This window comes from Humulus lupulus, chromosome X (genome assembly GCF_963169125.1).
Source record: "Humulus lupulus chromosome X, drHumLupu1.1, whole genome shotgun sequence".
In the NCBI taxonomy this organism is placed as follows: domain Eukaryota; kingdom Viridiplantae; phylum Streptophyta; class Magnoliopsida; order Rosales; family Cannabaceae; genus Humulus; species Humulus lupulus.
Window position 1 is genome coordinate 140,486,488 of NC_084802.1, and position 24,764 is coordinate 140,511,251.

Genomic DNA, 24,764 nt, shown 5'->3' on the forward strand with positions numbered 1-24,764 from the left:
TCATTGGGGCCACTACCCCAACTGCACCCAATAAAAGGAGGCACCTTCCTCCTGGCATCGAGCCTCACAACGCTCTCTCTCCATATCCGATCCTCAGCCACTTCAGCTGTAAGGGCCTTGTCCACAACCTGTGCATATGTAGTAGTCTCTAGATCCAAGGTAATCTTCACATCACGGGTGATCATAACATTCAAACCCCGTACAAATCTATCTCTTCTTGCCGCATTAGTCGGCACCAAATCCGGCGCAAACTTCGCCAATAGGTCAAATCTCAAGGCGTACTCTATAACGGTAAACCAGTTCTGAGCCAGGTTAATGAACTCGTCAACCTTCGCAACTCTGACTGCAACACTGTAGTATTTCTCATTGAAGATGTTTCTGAACTCTTCCCAAGTCATAACTGCCATATTCCTCCTCTGAGTCACTACATCCCACCAGATGCGGGCATCTTCTCTGAACATGTAGCTGGCACAAGCTACCTTCTTGTTCCCTTCCACCCTCATAAAATCCAAAATGGAGGAAATCATATTCATCCACTGCTCTACCCGTAGTGGGTCTGGTCCACCCTCGAAGGTGGGAGGATGCTGCTTCCTAAACCTCTCATACAAAGGTTCCCACCTGTTCTCCATAACAGGCTGAACCGGCACTGGCGCCATAGCTAGCTGAACTAGGAACCCAGTGGCCTGAGGAGGGGCCTGCATCCTCGATTGTTGAAGTTCTTCCTATGTTTGTTGTAGTCTCGCTTCCATTTTGGCAAACATCTGTTGCTAATTCTGTGGGGCAGGTGGAGGGTCCTGACCCTAGTTGTCATCCTCGGCCCTACTGTCGCGAAGTCTCAATGATTGTCAAGGCATTGTAACATTATGCCTGCAATCAACGGCGCCGCTCATCAGGCATGATAACAACATCCAAAACCACCTCCCAATCATATCAGCCAATCATAACAACAACCCACAAAACATACAAATAACATATAACACTCAACGAGCCATGCCCTGGAATCATGCATATGTTAACTCAGTCATCATGCTCTATATAAGATAAGCAGGCAAACAGGGCAGCTAAGCACATATTCAAGCATATAAGTCAATTATTACCAACCAACCCTGAGTCAAGCTTGTCACTGAAAGCGAGCGTACATGTTCGATCAATCTCTCAGAACCATAAACCTTGGCTCGCTCTGATACCAAGTTGTAACGCCCTACTACCTTAGAGTCGTTACTAAGTGAGTTTAAAATGTGCATTTAACTTGCTAATCAAGAATTTAGGTCAAAGTGTAACTAAACTATAATAAAATCACATAATTTGAAAATGTAGTCATTCATTGAAAATTATAAAGCGTTTAACATTTGGGATCCCAAAATACTGTTTATAAATATTTACAACTCAAAATATGATTAAATTCGACCAAACGACAAAATATGACGTAGCACAAAACATCTCCCAAAAATAACCCTGGCCGTGGCAGCTAGGCAGGCCAAACATGTACGCGTCGCTTCACACTCTTTGTTCTCATGGTTGGTTGACTTTCCCCTTTCCCTTACCTGCACCACAGAGCACCTGTGAGCCAAAGCCCAGCAAGAAAACTCCACACAAATAAATAACATATGCATATCAATCATTCAACATATAACAGATCCGCCAACATGCTAAACACATACGACCATGCCGTCCCAGGCGCTTTACCAGGCCCTGGGTTCGCAGTCTACACCGTGAGGATATCATAGGTATCCTTTAGGGTCTCACCCTGGCAGCTCGCACTCCGTGTGCTAAATGCTGCTCCCAGCTCCTTGCCGTTCTCAGCCTTCGCCGTTCCCGGCCCTCGCCATTCTCGGCCTTTGCCGTTCATTCACATATATGCACACATAGCTTAATTAAAGAAATACTTAAACACGTATAAACATATTCAATGGGGCTATGCCCTGCAACACAATCATATAGGGTCGTGCCCTGCAACACAAGTTATAGGGCCTTGCCCTGCTCTACGGATACAATAGTTTTCTTACTTGTGTCCCAAGCTACTTGAGCACCGAAATCCCGAGCACAGTCCTCTAACCCGAGCCTCGTTGAAAACCTAGTCACAACACATAAATAGCACTCTCGTTACTAACCAATTCATAATCATCCCCCAGAACCAATCCCGTGCTCTTTGGACCTTCCGTTTCCCCACACAAGGTAGCGAAAGCGTCCCCCGAGCCCCCTGAGCCAAAACCCTAAAAACACAAATCCCCACTTTCTAAAATTGGCCTAGCGCTGCAGCACAACCCTATAGGGGCCGCGACGCTCAGAAAGCCTCCCCTGTCCTGATTCAACCTAGCGCCGCGGCACGGAAGAATAGGGCCGCGACGCTCATATGCGAACCCAGAGAACTAGGTTTTTCCCAACATGTTTCTTGAGCCAAAACTCATCCAAATCGCTACCAAGGTATACCCAAGTCCCAATTCGGCTTAAAACCTCAAATAAACAGTATAGTAACTCATAAATAACAACAACAAGCCCAAACACACAATCAAACCCAAGAATCACCTAGTGGTTTAAAACTTTAAAAAAACTTAAACCACACCAGCAAATAAACTTCAGAGATGGGTGGAACTCTTACCTCAAGTAGAAATTCGACCTGAGATGCTTTCAAATTCTAATCTAAGCTTAAATCCTTTGATTCCCAAGCTGAATCCTCACAATCATAAAGCCACAAATCCAATTTTCAGCATTCAACCCAAACTCTCAAAAAGATGCAAGGAGACTCAAAATTAGAGATGAAGTGTAACGCCCTGGTTACCCCAGAATAGTTACGGTGAACTGTGAACCGGAAATTTGACTCATTGCCTGAGTCCTTTGGTTAAAAACGTGATCTAAGTGTTATTAACAGGTTAAGGTGAAAACCAGTAAAAAGGAAAGGATATGTTTTATTTGATACATAAAACTGTTCATGGGCCCACAAGAACATTTACAAGTTATTTACAACTCAAAAAGGTCATTACTGTTCCAAAATTTCAAACCCCGCCGACCTAAGTGGCAAAAATAGGGTAAACCCCCTAGTTCCTCTGAGAACTCCTTGGTTGTGGTGGTTAAGCGACCGCATATGTACACATCACCACCTAAGCTCTCCACTCAAGGCTAGGTGAGCTTTTCTTTTCCTTTACCTGCACCACATAGCACCCATGAGCCAAAGCCCAGCAAGAAAACACAACATTATATGTAAACATCATCCAATGATTATCATTATAATCATACAGAGCTCATGGCTTTCAAACAGATGAGTGAATATCACTTGAGGTCCTGATAAACCATACTGAGTGACTGACAAATAGGTCACTAATTCAAATGGAAGAGTTGCTGCTAGGTAAGCCACTAGCCTTCAACAGGTTTTGGTAAACCATACTGAGTGACTGACAAGCAAGTCACTATTTCAAGTGGAAGAGTGGCTACTAGGTAAGCCACTAGCCTTCAAGCACTTATATTATTCATCGACCTTAAGGTCGGTCCGGCATTAATGCTCTTTGAGTCATTCAATGCAGAAAGTCGATTAGACCTAATCTTTATTGGCTTGCATTGAACACACTAAGGCCGTCCTGACTAATGAGTCAGCTCAATGTGACCAGTGACCAGTACCACTGCCGAACCTGACTAATCAGTCACAGCTTCACAGTTGATACTAACACCTTTGCCAAATCTGACTAATGAGTCAGTACCATGCACAAGTGAGCAACATTTGCTAAATATTCCACAATCAATTCATGTCCACATTTATACAACCAACATGCCTCATGAATAACCACGCATGTCACATTTGGGGTGCAGTTTTCTTACCTCTTATTCGAGATAGAATGAACAAAAGAACGACCCTTGAGAACGGTTTAGCTTTTAGTCCTTTAGCGGTTACCTAATCATAACACATTATAGGATACCATCAATAACATGATAATCAAAGGTTCTCAAGCCAATATCTAGCCTCCAAGAGATCAATCCAAACTAATCCAAGTAGTAGGGACACTCTCGAGGCCTAAAACCATGATCCCGGGGTCAAAACATGTAAATGGGCTCAACCCTGGACCTGAGCCGTGGCCCCCAGGAATTCCAGAGGAAACCTCCGCGGCGCCCTCCATCAAGGGCCGCGGCGCCCAGCAGACACAAAAAATCCACCTACTTCTTCAAGGCAGGGCTGCGGCACCCCAAGAACAGGGCTGCGGCCCTCAACTCTGGGGCATTCCCAAACACGTTTTTATCACTCCAAAGCCTCCAAAAACATACCTAAACATTCCCCAATCATCAAATCAAAGTTCCCAAGCTTCCCAATGCACCAAAACCCTCGAAACCCAAGGTTCAAACGGATCGAAAACTCAATAATTCACAAAGTTCAATTCAAAGCTTAGAAACTCTAAAACTCAAAACTTTAAACTTAGATTACCTTCGATTAGTTTGTTTTCTATCAAATCCTTCGGTCAAGAAGCTTCTAATCTTTCCTAGGATCGCTATGCCTCGATCCTCACTTGATTCTGACTCCTAGAACTCAAGATTTCTTCAATTATGCTTCGGGTGACAAAAATGAACTAAAGAGGAAGAACGAGAGGTTTTCTTATCGTACGTTCTATCTGACAGCTACTTCAAGCTTAAGTAACCTCAAATAAAGCCTAATGCTCGGGGTCCCGAAAACACCCCCGGGGACAATATAGTCAAAACCTCCAGAATTTCACCCTGATCTCAAATATTCCCAATTTATTATCAAATAAACATTCCTATTACCCCCAAATTTACTCCGTTATGACAAAACCGCCAAACCAATAAAAATGACCATCTCATGCCGAATAGCTCGAATATATCTCCATAATAATGGAATCTCATTAACAAATCACATCATGCACCCAAATACACAAATTTACCCTCCATGGGCCAAATTATCAAACCACATAATATATCAAATGTTGACTCACATGCATGCATATATCATTATATCATAATATAGTTCGCATAAACATGCATATATTCATTTAATGGCGTAATTAAACAATTACGGCCCTCCCGGCCTACTAAACCGCCACTAAACCACATCGGAGAATTCGGGGCATTACAACTATCCCCTCCTTACTGAAATTTCGTCCTCGAAATTTACCTGAACAGCTCGGGATACTGACTCTGCATATCTGACTCCAGCTCCAAGGTCGCCTCCTCGACCTTGCTGTTCCTCCACAATACCTTAACCAAAGGTATCGTCTTGTTCTTGAGGACCTTGTCCTTTCTGTCAAGTATCTAAACTGGCTGCTCCTCAAAGGAGAGATCTGGTTCAAGCTCCAGATCTTCATAACTCAAGATATGGCCCACATCAGATACATACCTCCGAAGAGCTGATACATGGAACACATTATGCACGACAGACAACGCCGGAGGCAAGGCCAATCTATAAGCCACCTGACCAATCCTCTCTAGGATCTCAAATGGACCTACAAATCTAGGACTCAGCTTGCCTTTCTTCCCAAACCTTCTCACCCCTTTCCATGGCGAGACTCTAAGGAAAACATAGTCTCCTACCTGGAACTCCACATTCCTGCGCTTGAGATCTACATAGCTCTTCTGTCTACTCTGAGAAGCAAGCATTCGAGCTCTAATCTTCTCAATAACCTCACTGGTCCTCTGAACTGCCTCAGGACCTAAGTATCTCCTTTCACCTGTCTCATCCCAATGAATGGGAGATCTGCACTTCCTACCATACAACATCTCATAAGGTGCTACTCCAATGGTAGATTGATAACTATTGTTGTAGGAGAACTCTATCAAAGGCAAATACTTACTCCAAGATCCACCGAAATCCATCATACATGCTCTCAGCATGTCCTCCAAAATCTGAATCGTCCTCTCAGATTGCCCATCTGTCTGAGGATGATAAGCTGTGCTAAACTTCAACTGTGTTCCCATGACTTTCTGCAAACTCCCCTAAAACTTGGAAGTAAAAGTGGGGTCCCGATCTGACACGATCGACCTAGGTGCTCCATGGAGGTGTATGATCTCTCTCACATAGAGATCTGCATACTGATCAACTGTATAAGTGGTCCTCACGGGCAGAAAGTGAGCTGATTTGGTGTAGCGATCCACTATCACCCAAATAGAATCATGCTGACTAGTAGTCCTGGGTAAGCCCACCACAAAATCCATTGTGATGTCTTCCCACTTCCACTCTGGGATATTCAGAGGCTGTAATGACCCTACCGGCCTCTGATGCTCAGCCTTGACCTGTTGACATGTCAAGCACTTAGCCACATACTCTACTACATCTCTCTTCATCCCTGGCCACCAATATCATGATCTCACATCCCGATACATCTTCGTGGTGCCTGGATGCAAAGAGTAAGGTGTAGTATGAGATTCATCCAGAATCTCTCGCCTTAATGCAGTGTCTAACGGAACACATATCCGCCCTTTGTATCTCAACAAGCTTGTCTCAGACACTGAATAATCTCTGGACGCTACAGCCAGAATGTCCTCTCTAATCTTGATCAGCTGTGGATCACTCAACTAACCCTCTTTGATTCTCTTCAATAGCGTAGACTGTAGCGTAATATTAGCCAACTGGCCCACCAGCAACTCAATACCAGCTCTGGTCATATCATCAGCCAACTCTCTGGCTATCAGCATCATACCATGAATCTGTCCTGGACCCTTCCGGCTCAAAGCATCAGCTACCACGTTGGCTTTTCCTGGATGATACAGAATCTCACAATCGTAATCTTTTACTAATTCTAGCCAACGCCTTTGTCTCATGTTCAGGTCTTTCTGGGTGAAGAAGTATTTCAGGCTCTTGTGATCTGTATAGATCTCACACTTCTCTCCATAGAGATAATGCCTCCATATCTTCAAGGCAAAAACCACAGCCGCCAATTCTAAATCATGAGTGGGATACCTTTTCTCATACTCCTTCAACTGACGAGAAGCATGGGCAATAACCTTCTCTGATTGCATCAAAACACAGCCCAAACCCTGATGAGAAGCATCATAGTAAATCACAAACTTCTCCTGGTCTGTTGGAAGACTCAGAATTGGAGCTGTAATCAATCTTTGCTTCAGTACCTGGAAGCTGTTCTCACATTTATCTGACCACACAAATTTCTGACTCTTGCGTGTCAGCTCAGTCAAAGCACTAGCAATCTTCGAGAACCCTTCCACGAAACGCCTGTAATAACCTGCCAATCCAAGGAAACTTCTAACCTCAGAAGCATTCTTTGGCCTTGGCCAATCTCTGACCGCTTCGATCTTCGCTGGATCTACCTTAATCCCCTCCTTACTGACAATATGTCCAAGAAAGGATACCTGAGACAACCAGAATTCACATTTCTTGAATTTAGCAAACAGCCTGTGTTCTCTCAGTCTCTGTAGAACCAACCTCAGATGTTGCTCATGCTCTAACTTAGTCTGAGAATATACCAGAATATCATCGATGAAGACGATCACAAACTGGTCTAAGTAATCCTTGAACACTTTGTTCATCAGATCCATAAAAGCAGCAGGGGCATTAGTCAATCCAAATGACATAACTAGAAACTCATAATGCCCATACCTGGTACGAAAGGCAGTCTTCGGTATGTCTCCCTCCTTGACCCTCAACTGATAATAACCAGAGCAAAGGTCAATCTTCGAGAATACCTACTTACCTTGCAACTGATCGAACAGATCATCTATCCTTGGCAAAGGATACTTATTCTTAATTGTAAACTTATTCAGTTCTCTGTAATATATACACATTCTCAGAGAACCATCCTTCTTTTTCACAAACAGAACTGGCACACCCCAAGGCGAGAAACTAGGTCTAATAAAACCCAAGTCTAACAGCTCTTGCAACTGTACCTTTAATTCTTTCAATTCAGCTGGGGCCATTCTATAAGGCGCTCTAGACATTGGCTCCGTCCCTGGTGCCAGTTCTATAACGAACTCAATTTCCCTGTGTGGTGGCAACCCTAGCAAATCTTCTGGAAACACATCCAGGAATTCACATACAAGTCTAGTATCCTCTAGTCTCACTGGCATGACCTGGGTGGTATCAACCACACTGGCTAAGAATCCAATGCAACCTCTTTGCAATAGATCCCTGGCCCTCAACACAGAAATCATAGGAATGCGGGGTCCATGCACAACACCAACAAACACAAAAGGATCCTCACCTTCAGGCTCAAAGGTGACCATCTTCCTTCTGCAGTCAATAGTTGCCCCATACTTTGCCAACCAATCCATACCCAGTATCATATCAAAGTCACTCATAACCAACTCTATCAAGTCCACTGATAACTCTCTGCCCTCCACTGTCACTGGCAAAGATCTAATCTCCTGGATACCACTAACTCTCCAGTGGGTAACAAAGTACCAAATCCCACAGCATAGAAATCATAAGGTCTACACAATCTATCAATAATGCTATTAGCCACAAAAGAGTGTGTAGCACCAGAATCAACCAACACATTATAAGGGATTCCAGCACTAAGAAGTTGACCTGTAACAACTGAGGGGGAAGCCTCCGCTTCTGCTTGAGTCAACTTGAACACTCGAGCTGGGGCCGAGCTATCCACCTTTCTGGGTTCTTCTTTCCCTATCTCAGGGCAATCTTTCTTAAGATGACCCACTGCTCCACACAAGTAGCAGGCCTTTTCCCTACACTCTCCCAAATGGCGCCTCTTGCTTCTAGGGCATTCAGGACGAGTCTTCCAGGCTTCACTACCCCCAAGACGACCCATTGTAATACCACGGGGCCTCCTGTCAAGACCTGGAACTGGGAAGGTATCAGGAACCTTCCTCTTTTGATCACTGGGGCCAACTGTTGGGTTTTATGCCCTTAATAAAACCATTTTTCTTATGTAACACGTTATTATTATCAATAAAAGAAGTAGAAATCATTTTGTTTATTCAATTGCATTGTTCGCTTGTTTTATTACATGTTTATTCAATTAATACAAACATTCATAAAATCCTGAACATATGGATAGTTACAATTATGGTGACTAGGTCACAGTGGATTATAGTTGTAATTATATGTTCAAAAGTACAAGTCCTAGATTAGATCAGTGCATTGGATTTTCACTGATTAGGAAATCTACGATATGATCTACTTACACATTAGGAGTGTGATGTCTTGTCCAAGGCATTGACCAAGTAGATATGATCGGATGTATTTGGTTACATCGAACTAGGACCGATATTGATTATTGATTGATAAATAAGTATCGTTGTTATCGAATCTAATCAATATCACAACGTTGACCATAGGTTAAGTCGATTTTAATTCTGAGTGATAATATTCTGCTAATTATATTATTTAAATCTTTTGACTTGTTCGTTACCAGCTTACCCTATGGTCTAGCCTATACTTACATCTTGGAGATTTAGTAATGAAATTGAGTGGGAGTATTATTCATAGATATGAAATCTATAACTTCTGTATGAGAAGTGAAAAGATGATTTCCTTAATTGCTTTGTTCAAAAGGTTAAATGATTGAGATCTCATTTCTGTGATTAAGTTCACGGAAATATCATTTATAAGGAACTTAGTGGGAGTTAAGGATAAAATACTGATGAGGGGTAAAACGGTAATTTTCACCCAGCTTGTTAGTAAGTCATTGATAGAGGATTGACTAACTGTAATGGTTATAACAATGGATAACGTATTTATGCTTTGGAAAATACGTTCTATGAATTCAAGAGTTCAATTCCAAGTCTATAGTGGAGTCACGAGGAATTAATAAGGTAGTGAAATTATTCGTAAATAAATTCACGGTAACTTATTGGAGCTTGATTTCATGGATCCATGGTCCCCGCATCACCTTTGAGTAAATCATCTAGAATGTCTCAATTAATTGATTTAATTATCAATTAGGATTTTTTTTAAAGTTGACTAGGTCAATTTTGGAAAATTTATAGAGATATGAGATTTAGAGAATAAAAGAGAATCTTTGGGTAAATTTATTAATATTGATAAATTGGTGTCAATATAAATAAATAAAAATTAAATCAAGTTTCAAATTATAATTAGTTAATTTGAATAAGGATTTAGTTAATTAATTAAAATAAATAAATAAATAAAAGGTTTTGAATTTAGGCCTAATTGGGATTTAAATTCAAAATAAAAGTATTGGGCCCAAGTCCATTTGTGGGAGCCCAAGGCTTTTATCTTTTTGTTTATTAGTTTAATTAATTCAAAATTTAAATTTAAATTTAAATTTAAATAAAGCCCATTAAGTTGTCTATATAAGGAATATGATATCTAGGGTTTTCAAAAGTTAGTATCAGTTAATTCATTGGGTAAGTGAAAACCTAGACACTCTAATCCTTTCTTAGCCACTTTCTCTTCTTCTTTTCTAGATCTCTTTCTCATGTGTTGAGAACCAGCCCACACTAGTTCTAGATTGATCAAAGGCTTGGTGAGGAAGACTGTGTTGCTAATCTAGTTCAATCTCTTGATAATACTCTGCTACAGAAAGGAATCAAGAGTTAGAGAGATTGAAGGAAGGAGTTGTTCCAGTTCCGCTGCGTATTCGTAAGTTTCTACATCATTGTGTTTATGTTAATTTACGAATATAATGTTCATATGTATGTCATGTTATTCTATGTTTCTATTATGTGTTTGGAAAAATAATAGGAAGCATGCATCTAGATTTAAATTTTAAGATCCTACACCAACACCCCTACCAGAACCCACAAATGGAGGAACTATCCTCTTGAAATCCTTTCTGGCTGCATTGTCACGCCAAATCTTGGTCTCTGCACTCTCAGTTGTGAGTGCCTTCTCAACCACCTGTGCGTAGGTAGTAACCCCCACCACAGTGGTGATACGAACGTCACGGGCTAGTCTAGGCTGTAGCCCCTGGAGGAATCTCTCTCTCCTGGTCCCATCAGTGGGCACCAGTTCCTTGGCAAACTTTGCCAAATGATCAAACTTTAAGGCATACTCAGTAACTGATAAGCTTCCCTGAAGTAGCCTAATGAATTCCTCAGCTTTAGCTGCCCTGATGGCATCATTGTAATACTTTTCATTAAACAAGGTCTGAAACTCCTCCCAGCTCAGAGCATTAACATTCCTGGTCTGGGTAATCACTTCCCACCAAATCCGGGCATCATCCTGAAACATATAGGTAGCACAGGCCACCCTCTAACTACCAGCTACCCTCATAAAGTCAAGGATAGTGGTAATCATGCTCATCCATTGTTCTGCCTTGGAAGGATCTGCACTGTCCTCAAAAACAGGAGGTTGTTGCTTTCTGAACCTTTCATAAAGAGGTTCCCACTTATTTCCTACCTCAGGCAGCTGTCCAACTACTGGCACCGACACAGAAGGTGCCTCTAAAACACTAACCACTGCAGGCAATTGTTACTGTCTCAGGAGATGAAGCTCCTCTCCTTGTTTCAACACTGTTGCCTATAACTCATTAAACAACTGCTGCCAGTTTGCATGAGCTGGCTATGGAATCTGAGACTGGTCATTTTCCTAACCCTGGCTGTTATTGTTATTCTGGCCCTGATCACTCTGGCCAGCTGTAGTGTCTGTTCTGGATTCATTCTTATCTGATACCTTGCTGAAACATTGATCAATACGGCCAGTCAGGTAGTAATAACTAAACCTCTTGCCGCCTCACGGTCCAAGAACAAGCAGACAATTATCATATTCCACAGTCATTCAACATTCACAAGCAGATACATGTTTATGGCACTCAACACTCAGCATGTATCACATAACAATTCATAATATTTTAGGGGCATAGGTTCAACACAGTGTCTCATCCATACAGGTAAAGCATATGCACCACATTTAGGCAGTTATACATATAACTACATAAATAGTTACCAAACCATGAGTCGAGCTTGACTTCAGTGATGTGTGTACATGCCCAGCCAGTCTACAGGAACCTTAACCTTGGCATTGCTCTGATACCAAGTTGTAACGCCCTAATTAACCGAGAACAGTTACGGTGAACGGTGAACCGGAAATTTGACTCATTGCCTGAGTCCTTTGGTTAAAAACGTGATCTAAGTGTTATTAACAGGTTAAGGTGAAAACCAGTAAAATGGAAAGGATATGTTTTATTTGATACATAAAACTGTTCATGGGCCCACAAGAACATTTACAAGTTATTTACAACTCAAAAAGGTCATTACTGTTCCAAAATTTCAAACCCCACCGACCTAAGCGGCAAAAATAGGGTAAACCCCTTAGTTCCTCTGAGAACTCCTTGTCCGTGGTGGTTAAGCAGCCGCATATGTACACATCACCACCTAAGCTCTCCACTCAAGGCTAGGTGAGCTTTTCTTTTCCTTTACCTACACCACATAGCACCCATGAGCCAAAGCCCAGCAAGAAAATACAACATTATATGTAAACATCATCAAATGATTATCATTATAATCATACAGAGCTCATGGCTTTCAAACAGATGAGTGAATATCACTTGAGGTCCTGATAAACCATACTGAGTGACTGACAAATAGGTCACTAATTCAAATGGAAGAGTGGCTGCTAGGTAAGCCACTAGCCTTCAACAGGTTTTGGTAAACCATACTGAGTGAATGACAAGCAAGTCACTATTTCAAGTGGAAGAGTGGCTGCTAGGTAAGCCACTAGCCTTCAAGCGCTTATATTATTCATCGACCTTGAGGTCGGTCCGGAATTAATGCTCTTTGAGTCATTCAATGCAGAAAGTCGATTAGACCTAATCTTTATTGGCTTGCGTTGGACACGCTAAGGTCATCCTGACTAATGAGTCAGCTCAATGTTACCAGTGCCCAGTACCACTGCCGAACCTGACTAATGAGTCACAGCTTCACAGTTGATACTAGCACCTTTGCCAAATTTGACTAATGAGTCAGTACCATGCACAAGTGAGCAACATTTGCTAAATATTCCACAATCAATTCATGTCCACATTTATACAACCAACATGCCTCATGAATAACCACGCATGTCACATTTGGGGTGCAGTTTTCTTACCTCTGATTCGAGCTAGAATGAACAAAAGAATGACCCTTGAGAACGGTTTAGCTTTTAGTCCTTTAGCGGTCACCTAATCATAACACATTATAGGATACCATCAATAACATGATAATCAAAGGTTCTCAAACCAATATCTAGCCTCCAAGAGATCAATCCAAACTAATCCAAGTAGTAGGGACACTCTCGAGGCCTAAAACCATGATCCCGGGGTCAAAACATGTAAATGGGCTCAACCCTGCACCTGAGTCGCGGCCCTGGCACCTTGTGTCGCGGCCCCCAGGAATTCCAGAGGCAAGCGCCGCGGCGCCCAGCAGGCACAAAAACTCCACCTGCTTCTTCAAGGCAGGGCCGCGGCACCCAAAGAACAGGGTCGCGGCCCTCAACTCTGGGCCATTCCCAAACACGTTTTTATCACTCCAAAGCCTCCAAAAACATACTTAAACATTCCCCAATCATCAAATCAAAGTTCCCAAGCTTCCCAATGCACCAAAACCCTCGAAACCCAAGGTTCAAATGGATCTGAAACTCAACAATTCACAAAGTTCAATTAAAAGCTTAGAAACTCTAAAAACTCAAAACTTTAAACTTAGATTACCTTCGATTAGGTTGTTTTCTATCAAATCCTTTGGTCAAGAAGCTTCTAATCTTTCCTAGGATCGCTATGCCTCGATCCTCACTTGATTCTGACTCCTAGAACTCAAGATTTCTTCAATTATGCTTCGGGTGACAAAAATGAACTAAAGAGGAAGAACGAGAGGTTTTCTTATCGTACGTTCTATCTGACAGCTACTTCAAGCTTAAGTAACCTCAAATAAAACCTAATGCTCGGGGTCCCAAAAACACCCCCGGGGACATTATAGTCAAAACCTCCAGAATTTCACCCTGATCTCAAATATTCCCAATTTATTATCAAATAAACATTCCTATTACCCCAAAATTGACCCCGTTATGACAAAACCGCCCATCTACTAAAAATGACCGTCTCATGTCGAATAGCTCGAATATATCTCCATAATAATGGAATCTCATTCACAAATCACATCATGCACCCAAATACACAAATTTACCCTCCATGGGCCAAATTATCAAACAGCATAATATATCAAATGCGGACTCACATGCATGCATATATCATTATATCATAATATAGTTCGCATAAACATGCATATATTCATTTAATGGCATAATTAAACAATTACGGCCCTCCCGGCCTACTAAACCGCCACTAAACCACATCGGAGAATTCAGGGCATTACATGAAGCCTCACCTCTGAATTAATCTTGGCCTATGCTTGACCCTAGTTGCCCCAACTTCAGCCTTAAATTCCGTCCTTCTCCCCAAAGAAGATCAGCTCTTCTCCTCCTTCCTTTCCTAGCTTTTTAGTTCTCTCTAGACTTCCAACAAAATATTTAAATATATGCCTAAGTGAAAGTAACGTGAATAACTTCTCCTCAGCCAAGTTGATCTTCTCCTAAGGCCAAATTACCATTTTTCCCTTTCCCCTAATAAAATTCTTATACTAACCTCAAGGGCAATTCCGTCATTTCCCCCAAATCCCGCTAAGTCCTCGAGTATACCTAAAAATTCACATTAAGCCCAGCATACTCAAATCATTACTAAATTACTACCCGATACTTAATAAATCCAAAACCCATGTTATACCCAAAATACCCCTAGGCTCCTCCCAAGCCGGGTATTCGACCTCGTTGTGACTTTTCAGCTAAACTGCTCCCTAGGACCATCTCACATCGTGCATCACAAATATATCACCACTCACACATGGTGTCAATCGCAATATACACCAATATTACATTTATGCCCTCAACGGGATAAAATTACAAATATGCCCCTAGCAACCAAATGGACCCACGTGCATATTTAATTCACCTAAACATGAATTTCTAATCACATACTTATCAAATTCACATATTAACAAAGTAAATCCATTATTGCCCTCCCGACACGCTAATCAAGGCCCTAAGCCTTATTAGCGAATTTGGGACGCTACATGAGGGGCGCGCCGCGACCCTCAAGGGCTGGTCGCGGTCCGCCTAGGCAGTTTTGGCCTTGGTGAGCTTTTAATGATGGGAACCATTGTCTTAGGGCTCGGGATCGATTATACTACCCGGTTTAGTGGAATTCGAGGTCCTGGAGGCTAGGACTCAGTCCGAAAGCCTTTATTTACGCGTTATTGATGGAATCCTATATTATGGTTGTGACTAGGTTATCACAAGGGGCTCGGAACCAGGATCGTGCTCAAGGGTCGTTCTTATTTTACACTATACTCAGACCCGAGGTAAGAAAATTGCACCCAATACATGCTATATGAGATCAGGGCTTGGCCCGACTATTATCAATAATTATTATTATGGCTTCAGCCCCTGAGAATGTTTATGTTTAAGCTATTGTTTCACATGTTGATTGATCCTACTTGAATATTCTATACCTGCTTAAGTGTTTCATGTTTGTTGCATGGATTCCGTGGTTAGGGCCTGAGGCCCCGTTAAATAGGTATGATTAGTATTATGAGTACGGTTACTCAATGGTATTATGTGATTAACATACATGCGTGCTCGTTTTGTTCGGATATGCCTATTCATATCTGTTTCTGTATTGAAGTTTGAATACTTGGATCAGGGCTTGACTTATTAGTCAATGACGTCAAAAGCGTGTTGCACGCTGGTTGAAAGGCTTAGGCCTAAATTAGCAACGTACTATTACGTTGGCCGACACTATGCTCGTTTGAAAATCAAAGGTGTTGGGCTAGCTCTATGGCTAGTTACTCAAAGCTAATGGCGAGGGCCCCAGGTGACTCTATGGTCACATAGCTAGGGCATAGTGCTGGGGTTGGCTCTATGGTCAACTGTTCAAGGCAGTGGCCCCAAATTGGTCCAATGACCATTTATTTGTAACTGAATGACTGTATGAGCAGGTTATTAGTGTTGGACATGCTAGATAAGTATCTGGAAATCTGTATTTTTTGTTCATGCACATGTTGAGTTTTCTTGCTGAGCCTTAGCTCACATGTGCTTTGTGGTGCAGGTAAGGGAAAATGGAAGCTTGACCAGCCATGAGTTGGAGAGCTTCGGTGGCGGCGTGTACATATGTGGCTGCTTGACCACCACGACCGAGGATATATTAGAGGAACTAGGGTTGTAGCCCTGTCTTTGTCGCTTAGGTCGGCCAGATGTAATTTTTGATGTACATACACCTTTTTAAAAGTTTGGTTGTAATATTTTGGGATTCCATGAATGTATGAAACTTTTTAAATAAAATTCAATGGTTCCTTTGACGAAATTTTTTAACCCTAACCCTTGACATTAACCATAGTTACACTTTTTAAGCCAAATGACTTGATTAGCAAGTCTGACACAATTTAAAGTACACAGTGTAACAGTCCTTGATTATGAGGATGTTACAAGATACCACAGAGATAATGGTTAAATATGACTTGTTTTTATTGAATTTTGTTGTTGAATTCTGCCATGGAGGGGAAGCTTGCATGAGAGTTGAGTTTTGATTTGATTTTGAGTGTAATTGAGGATTAAGGAGTTGTTTTTAAGTGGTTATGATGTCTAGGTTGTATGGACAATGAATCTAGGATCAATTATGGGTTTAATTGGTGTTTGGGGGTGAGAATTAATGGTTTAGGTTCGAGGAAATATGGAGAGAAAATGAAGGTTTCTGGGTTTCGGAGACTCGAGCCGCGACCATGTTCTTCAAGTGTCGCGGCCCGCGTGTTTGAAGATGCTGGAGAAGTCTCTGGTTCGCTCAGGCGTCGCAGGATGGGGGAGCATGTTGCGGCCCGTGTCCTCCAACAGGGAGGGCCTTGCCTCTGACCAAGTAGCAGGTCGCAGCCCTAAAGGGCCTGTTGCGACCCTAAATGGAAAATAAGGGATTTTAAGGATTTTAGCTCGAGAACTTGTATGTTAAGGCTCAGGAAGGATCCTACTACCCGGGTTAGTAGAATCCAAGGTCCTGGAGGCTAGATTAATATTCCAAAGTTATTGATTGGTTTAGAACTTGATGGATGGTTATTATGAATTCGTTGTGACTAGGTTTTCAACGAAGCTCAGGATAGAGGACTGTGCTCGGGATCGCGATATTCAGAAAGCTCGGGACACATGTAATAAAATTGTTGTACCCGTAGAGTAGGGTGTGGCCCTATTGTTTGAATTTCAGGGCACGACCCTAATGTTTATGTTTTTTATGTGTTTAAATATCTGTGAACATTATTATGTATGTTTATGAAAGAACAGTGAGGCCGAGAATGGCGAGAGCTGGGAACGGTAAGAAACCAGGTACGGCAAGGGGCCGAGATCGGCGTTGAGCACGCGGAGTGCCTACCATTAGGGCGAGCCCTCCTAGGGTGCTGCAGCCACCCCCTCGATGAAGACTGCGAACCCAGGGCCTGTGATGGCGCTGGCCGCTATATGTGTTAGCCCATTGGTTGTATTTTTGTATATTGTGGATTGTCATATATATATGTTAAATGTTTTGTGTTGAGTTTTCTTGCTGGACTTTGGCTCACGGGTGCTTTATGGTGTAGGTAAAGGCAAAGGAAAGGTCGACCAATCATGAGTACGGAGAGCATGGAGCGACGGGTACATGTTTGGCCTACCTGACTGCCACCTCTAGGGTTATTTTGTGGGAAAATGTCTTGTAATGGTTATTTTTTCGCCTAGGTCGACCTTAATTGTATTTTTGAATTGTAAAGCATTTTCTAAAAAGTATTTTGGGATCCCATTTGTACAACTTTTCTATAATTTCAATGAATGTCCAAATTTTATAATTTTTGTCATTAAACGAGTTTAACTTCAGTTTAGTCACACTTTTGACCTAAAACCTCGATTAGCGTGCTAATGACACATTTATAACTCACATAGTAACGACTCTAAGGAAGTAGGGCATTACAAATGTGAGATTTAAATAAGTTATTGTATTTTTTCTTTTAGTAATTGTTGCGAAGTAGACTCACTTAGTTGTCACCAGTGCTTGAGGTAAGGAAGTTAGACAATGTTCTTGAGTTTATGTATGCATGTGTGTATGCTAATGTTTTAAGGCACGAGTATTTGGGAAGATGAGATATTTGGCAATGGTTTCCCCAGAAAAATGACCAAGGTGGTCTCCGAGGATAGTTTATTACTCCTAACTTCTTTCTCATTTATGCATGGTTATATGTTTATGAGTTTATGATGGTAGTTTCATGCTATGGTTGTTGGTTATGTTGTGATATGTTATATGTTTGCTATGTTAATGATGATGATTGTAGGCACAAGTATTGGGAAGATGAGTTTGCCATGTATTAATATTTGGTAGTGGTTGCCCCAGAATAATTGTCACGACCCGAGCCCTAGGCCGTGGCAGATTTGTAATATCCATAACTTGGGTGGTCAAAGGTCAAACTTTGACCCTCGTTGAAAAATAGTCTTTATAAATGATCATTTAATTTATATTAAATCATACTATAATTATAAGTTAAAATAATGAAATAACTCCTATAATTTGATAGAAAAATATTAGTAATAAAAGTATGATCATTTATCATTATACCTAAAACAATAATATTCCCACAGTTATGTAATCATGAAATAGTTAAATTTAATAAGTCATAAACACTCAAAATAATACTTAGCATCCAACATTCCTCATCCCTAACTATTTCATAGCTCAATCAGATATACCGATCATTAGATTCGAAGTCGAATACATATATAATGCTCAAAAGATAAGACAATGACCCGAAATAGAAATAGGCTAAACACATTGGCTCCATCGATAATTCATCATTTCCATGTTCGCATCACTAGGCTCCTGGAATGGGAGAGATAGGGGTGAGCTTATAAAGCCCAGTAGGAAAACAACTAATATCATGGACCCAAAAGTTTAATAAAACCCCTGCATAGTTAGCTTTGAAAGAAAAACATATATCATCATGTATAAACCAAAATAGAGAAACCACAAATAATCATAAGAGCATAGCTACAAGTGCACATCACACCGTCCACTAGATCCCTAGTTCTCGCTACCCACCATAGAAAATCCGACATCCTAAACCGGGTAGCCGAACCTGATAACCACCACAAGGGGGAGGCTCAGAACACTTCCTGTATACAGATGCTAGGTCTTTACACCTACAGGTGAGTGGACACCTGATCTACCTATGATGACACAGAGACTAGGTCGTGAAACAACAACGTGCACCAATCATAATCACTATGGCTCTCATCAGTATAACCAAATGCAGGTAAACATGAAAAGAAAGAAACACATTCCCTTTATATTTTAGAAAATTGGGCAGCATAACAGCTACATTTGAATAAACCCAAAAATCATAACCTGCATAAATAAGTGAACAAAATATATATTTGGCACTCGGTGCCCTCAGAACAGATCAGAAAACATGCAGGTTAAGTTTTCAATTTTTCAAACATTTTATAAATATCAAAATTGGAATATGTTGAATGCAATTTAATACGAGTAAAATAAGTCCAATAGTCTAGTTGAGTCCCTACCTCTTTAGAATTTAATCTGAGCCCAAAGCGATGCTCCTAAGCTTATCGATGATCTTAGAATGATTTAGTCCGATTTTAAAATCACGTTTTTCCTACGTGCACCAAATGAGAAAACGATTATCATCATAGCATTCCTTATTCAAAATCGTGTCCAAAGACATATAATATGACCATATTTAAAATTTCAAGTTCCGAAACCTCACCCAAGCGGTGCACAATAGCGGTTGGTGGCGGTACTGGAAACGTCAACGAATATATGCATGGCATATATCAAAACGATCATCTCGATGAGTACATCACGAAAGTACAGCTCCTTCGCCCAAATGACCTCCGGTGTCCCCGGAAAATGCTTCCAAAGGGCGAAGATACCCAAAATCTCGCTGGAGAAAAATGTTGAGTTGACCGGAATGACTTAGTGGGCGACGATCCTCTCACGACGCTGATTCCAACGGTACCACCCACTCGCCGAACGGTGGTCGGAGTTCACCGGAAAGTCACCTCAAAGTTTCGACGGCGAAACTTCGGAGTGGCTGTACAGGCGCGTCCTTGCTCCGATGGTCACCAAACTTTGGGGTTTCCGTCATCGCCGGTTAGGGAAGCTGCAGCTCCGGCGCGTGTCGGAAATGGCGCTCCGGCGGTGGTCCGACTGGTTGTGGGTGTGACTGGTTTGGAGAGAAAACAAAGGAAAGAAAAGAAAAAGAAAAAGGGAGAAGAAGAAGAAGGGGTTTCGGGGAGAGAGAATGGAAAAGAAGAAGAAAAGAAAAGAAGAAGAAAAACAAAATGAGTACTGACTCATTTACTCAGGTGGGTCCCACCCACAAAAAAAAATTTAAATAATATCTTCTTTTTTTTTTCTGAGTCTCTACAATAATGACCGAGGTGGTCCCAGGAGGATAGTTTCCCTCACCTAGCTTGTATTCCATAGTACTTATTTCCTTTCATGTTTATGTTTGAATGTATGAATGCTAAGTTTCACATATGATATGTATGAGAATGCATGTTATGACCATTGTGATGTTATACAATGACTAGATTGATGATACGTCATGCCATGTTGATGTTAGGCCATGACAAGTTAAAAGTTGTGTTTGATAGATGTCGTGTATGTTAAGATATCACATTATATGATAGAACGATTTGTTAGTGCTACGAGATTGAGATAAATGGATGCATGTTAAAGTATATGTTGATGATAGAATGACATAGAAATACAACGACATTGTATGTATTAGGAAAAACTATGATTTTATGATAGTTCTTAAAGTTGCCATGTTGATGTTTTCGATAGAATGTTTGTACTTTTTTACTGAGTTCTCGAGCTCACCCCCTTACTTTCCATTCAGTTGCAGGTATTAGTTGAATGCCTACTTATGAGCATTGCGAGTTGAAGCCCATCCAAATGAAGTATGTATGCTGTGGGGGCCATATGAACCAGAAAACAATCAAGAATGCCTGAAGTCTATTTTATCTTTTAAGCTTTTTAAATAAGTCTAGTATCATCTTAGAAATGTATTAGGATTTTTAAGTAATTTATTATGTTGCATTAAATGTGTTACTTAAAACTCGGATCCAATATGTTCTGCTTGTTTTATTATAAAGGTAATATTTGGCAAAACTGATATTGTATTATGGATTATGTCAAATTATGTATTTTAAAAAAGATACAATATTTAGGGCTTTATACCTAAGGCCCTGAAATATAGGACCTTCGGTGCCATGATTTCTGAGGCGTTATAACATTTTGGCTCCACGGAATCCGTAGCACAAAAGCTCCTCTTGGCCTAAGTGAAATGATTCGATTCACTAAGGCCTAGTGGGCCTCTTTTGCTCCCTACATAATTTTGTGCTCCACTAAACTCCTGTACAAAATGTGAGTTATTATTCCACGAAAATCGTAGAGTAATAACTCCAATAAGTCTTTTACTCCACGACTTAAAAAACGTGGCATAAAAAATTGACACATCAGTGATATTTTATAGCAGTGTAATAATGTTTTATGAATGTTGTAAAAAAAATTCAAAACAAAGGCTAGAGATCCTAATCAAGAATAAAAATTAACTGATAAATGACAAATATTCATGTGCGTGAATTTTTACCTCATTCAGCCGCGTGTTTGTTGTAAAATATAAATAAATAAAATAAGTCGATGAGTCTTATAAGATGAATTGGTTCCACTTTTAGCAACAGTATTGTGGTCCTTGCTGGCGAAAAAACTCATGTTCAACTTGTCGTTCTTATCTCCACATCTTGCTTATTTGCATATATTTATGTATACATATATGTATTCCATTAATTTGTTTGTGCCTCAAAGGTAATTAACTATAATATCTTTGTTAATTTCACTTTGCGGAAAACTTAACTAAGATTATCATCTATGTACTATATATTTGGAAAAGTTTCTAAGATTATTGGATAATAAGTGCTACTATACTATAGAAATATATATATATATATATAAATTAATTGAAAGGGGAATATATAGTCGGAGTTGGGAACATGCATCTTGTTAATTCCTATTAAGGTGCGCGTGAGAATCGAAGAGTGCACAAATTTGGGGAAGAATAATTTTCAAAGTCAATAATTGGTGTACCGTGAAATGATCAGTTTTGTGCGCTAGTTGAATCATCTGCATCAGATGTGTGTGTATACATCGATCACTCTTATGAACTTTATGCTTGACATGATTGAGTTGCCAAAAAGGGTTTCCTTAGTGGATATTTAGGTGGCAATAATATTTATATGATTATGGAAATTTGGAAAATTCAAAAGAATTATATATATATACACACACATAATAATTACCATTTATGTTTCAAAATTAAAAGAGATTTTTTTTAAAAAAATTGAAAGTAATTATCTAAAATCTGTGTAGTCGGAATCAGCCAAACATGGCAAATGATTTTCTGATAACCACATAATAATGAAGCTTGCACTATCTCCAATAGATATATAACTTTCACCGGATTCCGATGAAGGGAATATACATATATAAATGGATAAAAGGGCGGATCCGATAATTATGATTTTGTGAAGGCATATATATATATGAATTATTGGCTGTCATCAGAAAAAAAATGCCACTTTTAAGCACTTTGCTATGGTAAGTAATGGACGTGAGAGGTGGGTCTTGGTTTATATATATGCATGGAATGATGATGAAGATAAGAAGTGAGGGTCCCATATAGAACTTGATCATCTCACGGAATCCCTTGGATTGAGGAAGTAAATAGCAAAACAATTACAAAACATAGCAGCCTTGAAACCGTGGGACCCTTTACTTATTGAATTTTCTTTGCTTCTCTTTTCTCTTTTAATTTTATGTATTTATTAAAAAATAATAAAAATCACTGATCAATATTTCTCAAATCAAAACACCTTTTCTTTAACGTTTATCAGCCACAGTATAAAAAGAAGAGAAGAGAAGGAGAAAAAGAATGTGATGTGCATGTGATCCAACAGCCTTCATGTTCCCTTGATCTTCTTCTCTTATTAGTCTAACCAAATATACCAAACTACCATTCCTCCTTCTGTGCCTTCTTTTGAGATTAGGTGACTCAATATGCGCTTTTTTGGCTAATCATGTTTAGGTCATACATACATGCTCATGTTCTTTTGTACTAAAAACTTAATATATTTGGGGCCCATTTATTTATTTATTAATTATTATCATTTGTATGAGACATTAGGGTCGGCCATGGACTGATCATTGCACTGATCAAAAGTATGTTATTAGTGGAATTGTTAGGCCCAGTATCACATCAAATAGATCATATCTCTCACCATGCATCTTTTTCAAAATTTTAATATATATTGGTACACGTTGTCGAATATACTATAAAGTCTCTATTGGTGGTATTCTTGTGTGTATATTCGATAAAGTCTCAATCTTACGTGCTCATGGAAGCATCTTTAGAACGTAGAAGTTGATTTGATCATGTCTTTAGCAAAGAAAAAGAAAAGAAAAAGGAGGAAAAAGAGAGAGAAAAGAAGAAAGGAAGAGAGAAAGACATAGTGGAGGGAAAGACAACTCTTGTTGTTCTCTCCTTTTAATGTAATTCTAAAGTGACTTAAAATACGCTTTTAATTAGTTGATAAGAAACAAACAAGCCATGCAATGCAATGCAAGTCTACATTTTTTTATATAATATGAAAGAGAGAAAAAGGCCTTTGGACCTCAGATAGATGGAGATACATTATTCTTTGGTAGACTGCTTTTTAGAGTCTTTTTTCCGGGAAAATTCAACTTTTGCATGGAAACAAAAATCTCCGTTTTTCTAACGTATTTTACTTAATATAAGATTGCCTCATATCATATATGATTAGTCGTACAAGAATATATGTTTTTCTCCATTCGGGTCCATGCCTTGCATTGATTTTGACAGCAAAATATGTTATTCATCTAAACTTTACATATGCGTATTAAATATATGTGTATATTGATTTATTTCTCTCTCAAAAAAAAAACATGAGAATGAGAATGAAAAATTTATAAATCCTAAAAAATCTAACCAAAGACACCAGTACAAATAATCACATAAATATCAAGTAATCATAATTAGCTAAAATACTTTCTTCTTCTTCTTCTTTTGGAAAGGGTGATCATGAAAACCTGAGTAGCGTACACTGCTTGAACTAAGTGCAGAACTCTTTACAGAATTAGTCCGTCCATAACCATATATATCATTATATTGTAACAAATTAGTGATAAATTTCCTGGATTCTAATTACCTGAAAGTAGTGATTTAGATTAAACTCAATATATAGGTACTTCATATGTATAGTCATAATTTTTATATCTAAGCTTGGACATATTCGTTATGGCATACATAAATTAGTGTGCATGGAAGTGTCATTAATCATTGACATATACTTTTCACTCAGGAAGCATATCATGTGTTTTTTTTTTCTCTTTCTTTCACGCACGCAGAAGGATTAAATAGAAAAGAAAAGAAAAGAAAAAGAAGAAATTTGGATTCAAATCCAAAATATGCAGGACCATACACATGAAATGAAAAGGGTACTGGATAATGGTGAAGGAATATATAAAGTCGATACCACTTAAAGTGGTAACAAGCTTTACGCACGAAATTCACCAAAAGAAGAGAAGGTAAATGTAGTTAACTAATATAATTTATTTCTTTAATATATGTATATTTATATATAAGAATATTCATCTTTTGGAAGAAACCGATCAGCTTTAATTATTCTGTATAAGTTATATATTTGTCTTTATAAATATTTCAATTATATACTTTAATGAAATATTTTAAATATTTAACGAAATATACAT

The 24,764-nt window shown here is 39.7% G+C and overlaps 1 long non-coding RNA gene across 1 annotated transcript in view; it reads right to left on the bottom strand.

Moving 5' to 3' along the window:
- LOC133804183 (uncharacterized) overlaps positions 1-20,226 on the bottom strand; it is a 31,662-nt gene extending 11,436 nt beyond the window's left edge. Inside the window, exons 1-2 of the long non-coding RNA XR_009878343.1 lie at positions 19,678-20,226; positions 19,475-19,566 (exon numbers count right to left, since the gene is read on the bottom strand). This is a non-coding gene — a long non-coding RNA (uncharacterized LOC133804183). The remainder of the gene's footprint in view (positions 1-19,474; positions 19,567-19,677) is intronic.
- Positions 20,227-24,764: the final 4,538 nt, after the last annotated feature.